Source organism: Mobula hypostoma, chromosome 9, assembly GCF_963921235.1.
Source record: "Mobula hypostoma chromosome 9, sMobHyp1.1, whole genome shotgun sequence".
In the NCBI taxonomy this organism is placed as follows: Eukaryota; Metazoa; Chordata; class Chondrichthyes; order Myliobatiformes; family Myliobatidae; genus Mobula; species Mobula hypostoma.
Genome location: NC_086105.1, coordinates 122,509,384 through 122,515,383, shown reverse-complemented (window position 1 = coordinate 122,515,383; position 6,000 = coordinate 122,509,384). Strand labels below are relative to the sequence as shown.

The 6,000-nt window shown below is 42.7% G+C and overlaps 1 protein-coding gene across 6 annotated transcripts in view; it reads left to right on the top strand.

Annotated features, from left to right (window-relative positions):
• The first annotated feature begins 508 nt into the window (after positions 1 to 508).
• LOC134352009 (centriolar coiled-coil protein of 110 kDa-like) overlaps positions 509 to 6,000 on the top strand; it is a 62,649-nt gene continuing 57,157 nt past the window's right edge. For all 6 annotated transcript variants that reach the window (XR_010019324.1, XM_063059047.1, XM_063059043.1 and 3 more), the window contains exon 1: positions 509 to 792. The gene's annotated coding sequence lies outside the window, so the exon portion shown is untranslated. The remainder of the gene's footprint in view (positions 793 to 6,000) is intronic.

Genomic DNA, 6,000 nt, shown 5'->3' with positions numbered 1-6,000 from the left:
AATGCCTTCTGAATATTTATTCTTCTTCATAGATGCTGCCTGATTTGCTGAATCCCTCTTGTGTTTTGTATGCTGTCCCATGATATGTGCATGTGAAATTACTGCCTAACTTTGTCGTAAATATTTATGACAAGAGTTTTCATGAAGTACCAGACAAGATGAGTGGGATGGTTGATCTTTTATCCATGGACTGAATGGCTTCATTCTGTACTCTGGTTTAGTTCTCAAATCCGCTGTGGATTTCAGGACATTTGGGTACAATAGGTCGGAATAGTAACGCAGGAGAGCAGAGAATGATAGCAACAGTTAGATACTGCAGTTGCGAGGAGGTAATCCCAGAGAGATTCCACGTTTGAAGGAATTCATGTAAAGAGACGGCAGAGAAGCACAGCTCCATTGCCCTGGAGTAGCCATGTGGCAGGAACCGACCCGGAAATGTCTCCGTCAGTCACAGCCAATAGGATGCGGGCCTGGTTGCCAGGTGACGTCGGCCTGTTTGAGCTGGGCAGATGGCGGGCGCCAGTCGGTGCGGGAAGCGGGACAGTGGCGGTAGCGCCTCCTCCTTCCCAGGCGCTTACAGCGGGCCGAACTAGGGCAGCTGTCGCTGTCCCTTTGCGGGGCAGCTAATGATCTAGAGCCTGCGCTGCAATCAAACTGCTGGCTGCCCAGAACCGTGCGAGAGCAACAGCCGCGCCCCTCTTCTCAGGCCCAGCGTATCAGCCGCCGCATTTTAACAGATACTGGCGACTCTGCGAACCGGTGCAGTTCTTGTCCTGGTGTCGGCTTGATCTGGTAATTCCGCTGTTCACGCTGTTAATGCTTTTGAATCTATCCTTGTGGGTCCAATTGCAACCTGTTTTCTATTTGCAAGGTTAACTTTTTTGAGGTTTTGTTGATTAAGGCTGCCAGTTATTGTTTGCTGGTCACGTGATTTACTGTCAGTTGTAAATATAACTATCTGCCCAAAAACATGGCTGTTGATAGCCGTTTACACTCTCGTCGCTTCATTCTTTGCCATGTACTACTGTTTTCTTAAAGTGACATGTTATATTTGTGAAGTTAGGCATTTCTGTATTTCACACCACATTAGTATGAGCGAGAGGCAGGTGGAGGCCATTGGGCACTTCGTGTCTGCGCTGCCATTCAATAAGATGAAATATTTAAAATGTACAACGCAGGTAAAACCCTTTGGCCCACCATATTGTGCCAAACTAATTAAATTAGTAACCAAATACCCAACTAAACTAATCCTTTCCGTTGACGTGGTGTCCATATGCTTCCATTTCCTGCACCTTCATGTGCTTATCTAACATTCCTGATAATATGTCAGCTGTATTTGCCTCCATCACCATCCCTAGCAGTACGTTCCAGATACCCATCACTGTGTGTGTGTGTGTGTGTGTGTGTGAATTGTGTCCCACATCAGCTTTGAACTTAACCCCTCTTACCTTCACAGGGCCTCTGATATTAGACATTTCAATCTGATAATCTTAGAAACCTCTATCAGATCCCCCCTCAGCCTCTGCCACTTCACGGAAAACAAATCCAGGTTTGTTTAACCTCTGACAGCATATGTTCTCTCACCCAGTAAGCTTCTTGTGCACCTTTTCCAACACCTCAACCACCTTCCTGTAATGGCACAACAGAAATGGACACTAAGAGTTTTATGAACTTAACTTCCCGACTCTTGAATTTAATTTGATACAGAGTAAGAATGCCATATGCTGCCTTTACTGTATCAACCTATATAGTAACTTCCAGGCAGATTTGGACTTGGACCCCAAGATCCCGCTGCACATCAACACTGTGAGGTGTCTTGTCATTAACAGGATACTGTCTCTTTACATTTGATCTCACAAAGTGCAGTGCTTCATATCTGGCCAGGTTAAACTTCATCTGCCTATTTCTCCACCCATATCTGCAACTGATCTATATCCGCTGTATTCTTTGGCAGTCGTCTATGTGATCTATAATACCACCACCAATGTTTTGTATTGTCTGCAAACTTACTAACATACTTGTATATGTTTTCATCCAGGTCATTTTTATCACAAGCAGCAGAGGACCCAGTACGGATCCCTGTGGAATACCTCTAGTCACAAATCTTCAGCTAGAATAAGTCCTATCCATCACTACCCTCTTTCTTCTATTAACAAGCCACTTCTGAATCCAAATAGCCAATTTGCGTAGATCCCACACACCTTAATCGTTTGGATGAGCCTTCCATGGGGGGACCTAGTCAAATGCCTCACTATAATCTATGTAGATAACATCAACAGCTCTTCAATCATCGTAATCACCTCTTGAAAAGTTCTTACTAAGTTAGTAAGATGTGGCCTGCTTTCCGCCCCTAATTAGAGCATAATTTTTCAAATGTTCATCAACTTATTCCCTAAAAATCCTCTATGTAACTTCCCTTCCACTCATATGAGGTTCACTGGTCTGTAGCTTCCAGATTTATCTTTATTTTCTTCTTGAAGATTGAACTTCATTAGCTACTTCCCAGTCCTCCAGGACCTCACCTGTGGTTGAAGAAGCCCTGAAATTATTTGTCAAGGCCCCAGCAATATCGTATTTTGTCTCTCTCAATAATCTGGGTTATATCTAGTCAGGCTTTGCAGACTTACCACCTTAATATTCTTTGAGAGACCCAGCACTACTTTCATATCTCTCTATCCTCCAAGTCCTTGGTAAATACTAATATAAAATATTCATTTAGGACCTCCCACATCCTCTTGACTCCAAGCATATATTCCCTCCTTTATCCTTGAGTGTTGCTACCTGCTCTCTATTAGTATCGGATCAGATCCCATTCTGATCTATCTGCCTTTTTGCCTTTGCTTTCCTGCATTGCTTTACCTTGACGAAAACCACACCATTTTTCATATGGACTTCTGGACTCAAAAATTCAATAGACAATAGGTGCAGGAGTAGGCCATTCGGCCCTTCGAGCCAGCACCGCCATTCACTGTGATCATGGCTGATCATCCACAATCGGTACCCCGTTCCTGCCTTCTCCCCATATCCCTTGACTCCACTATCTTCAACAGCTCTATCTAACTCTTTCTTGAAAGCATCCAGAGAATTGGCCTCCACTGCCTTCTGAGGCAAAGCATTCTACAGATCCACAACTCTCTGGGTGAAAAAGTTTTTCCTCAACTCTGCTCCAAATGGCCTACCCCTTATTCTTAAACTGTGGCCTTTGGTTCTGGACTCCCCCAACATCGGGAACATGTTTCCTGCCTCTAGTGTGTCTAATCCCTTAATCAGATTCCCTCTCATCCTTCTAAATTCCAGTGTATACAAGCCCAGTTGCTCCAATCTTTCAACATATGGCAGTCCTACCATCCCAGGAATTAACCTTGTGAATCTATGTTGCACTCCCTCAATAGCAAGAATGTCCTTCCTCAAATTTGGAGGCCAAAACTGCACACAATACTCCAGGTGTGGTCTCACCAGGGCCCTGTACAACTGCAGAAGGACCTCTTTGCTCCTATACTCAATTCCCCTTGTTATGAAGGCTAACATGCCATTAGTTTACTTCACTGCTTGCTGTACCTGCATGCTTACTTTCAGTGACTGATGAACAAAGACACCTAGATCTCGTTGTACTTCCCCTTTTCCTAACTTGACACCATTCAGATAGTAATCTGCCTTCCTGTTTTTGCCACCAAAGTGGATAACCTCACATTAAACTGCATCTGCCGTGCATCTGCCCACTCACCCAGCCTGTCCAAGTCACCCTGCATTCTCATAACATCCTCCTCACATTTCACACTGCCACCTAGCTTTGCGTTATCTGCAAATTTGCTAATATTACTTTTAATCCCTTCATCTAAATCATTAATGTATATTGTAAATAGCTGCGGTCCCAGGACTGAGCCTTGCGGTACCCCATTAGTCGCTGCCTGCCATTCTGAAAGGGACCCGTATTCAATAAGAATATAAGTTTTATCTAGCCTTCTGAACTCAAAATTGAATTTAAGAATCTCAGGTAACATGTTCTCTGTTTTAATAGAACTGCTGGTTTTGCTGTCAGTTCTCCATCTGTAACATTAACTCAGTTTTACTCTCACTGCTAATATTGACAAACATCCTAGTTAGTTCTTTTAGCTGTGGCCACTGGTTGTGTCTTGTGCTGTGACTTTACATATTCCTGCAAGAAAAATTATAATGGAAAATAAAAATATGTCAAAACCGTGATGAAATGCAATGGTTTTGATCTTACAGAATTCCTTGTATCTTGGAAGTGTTCCAGTAGATTTGAATGCTGCAAGGTGTAACCCTACTGCTCAACAGTGGAGAGGGAATGTACTACCAAATAGTTAGGATAAAGAAAAATTGAAAGATAAAAGCAATTTTTTTCTGAAAGTAAAGATTAGCTTTATTTGTCACATGTACATCGAAACATACAATGAAATGTGTTGTTTAAATCAACAACCAACACAGTTCAAGATGTAATCCTAACTGAATGTCTTTCAAATGTGGGAGGAAATTGGTGCATCCATAGACATAGGGAGAAAGTAAAAACTGCTTACAGGCTGACACTGTGAAGCATTACGCTAACCGATATGCTAAGATAGATGAGTTGCTGGCACAAATAGAAGTAAATGGGCACAATAGAAGTCACAACTTAAGACTTGGGTAAGTGTAAGGGGTATTTTTTTTACGTCACTGCATAGTCTAATTAAAATGCCTTCTTTGTTATGTTATAATTGAAAGGGCTTCTTTGTTATGTTAACTGCTGAGAAAGTCCTCCTGCTAGCAGTTTGTTTGAATCACGTTACTAATAAGACGATGTTATGAACCATTTGAGATGGTTGTTATGTTTTTGGTGTATCTGTAAGATATTGTATGCGCGCTGTTTTGGGGCAGAAGGCGGGAGAGAGAGAGACAGAGGATGGACCAGGTGCGGTGAGTCCACTAACGGGGTCGGACCCTGGGCGGGGCGTTCGGTGAGAAGAGGAGGCGGAGACGGACTCGTGTGGAGCGTCTGGTCAACCACCGTTGTTGGTCCCGGGCGGCCGGTCAAGGTGGTCTGAGGGGTCGCAGGGTGAAGAAGAAGGGTCCTGAGCTCCAACTGTTTTGTGCACGAAGAGATTGAACTTTGATAAGTGTGGCACCTTTTATTTTCCTTTTATATTTTATTCTCTATTAATTATATAGTTCCAGTAATATCTATAAACTGTAAATCATTTAATCGTATTTGGTGTATTGTCTGTTATTTGGGCAGGGTGGGGTGCATCACACAGCATCTACGCAAACTTATTACCCAGTTTGGCGGGGCCGAGGGCTGTTTCTCGATGACAGGGAGCCGAGCAACCATGAGGCTGGCCGGGGGGCTACATTGGGTGAGCTTTTATCCGGGATTGGATCTACTGGTACTCTGTGTGGTTGCTCTGTTTAAATCAGTAATGTGTGTCTCTGTGGGTTATTTACTGGTTATTGCTGTATGCATGGTGGGTGAGGTCTTTGTTCGAGTTTAGACTAGCGGGTTTGCAAACTGACCACAGCTAAACCAATCTTTATGCAAGAAGCCTGTAGGGAAAATATACGCTAGAAATATTGAGCAGGTCAGACAGTATCCATAGGGGAAAAGCAGTTAAATAGGGTCAGTAGCTTTCATGAGGTTTAAACTAAGTTAGGAAACAAATGCTTTAAACTGTAGAGAAGGGGAATGAATTTCACAGCGAACTGAAGGATCTGTGAGAGAGTGGATTGAATGACTGGCATTGGTTGTCTTGCTTGAAAAAGGATGTTATGTACTAGACAATAATGAAAAATGCACCCAGTTAAGTACAAACAGAGATATTAATTCAGTCTTCTTTCAAGTAAATGAACAGTAAGTTCAGGTATCCTTCAAATATTAAAAAAAAATTTTTGGAGTGTTTTTAAAAAAACATGTTAACAGTTGACAGTACTTCATGGTGACCAAATTGAGTGCTGTTCAGATTATATATAACTTCTCTGCTTTTATGTTCCATTCCTCTTGCAGTGAGC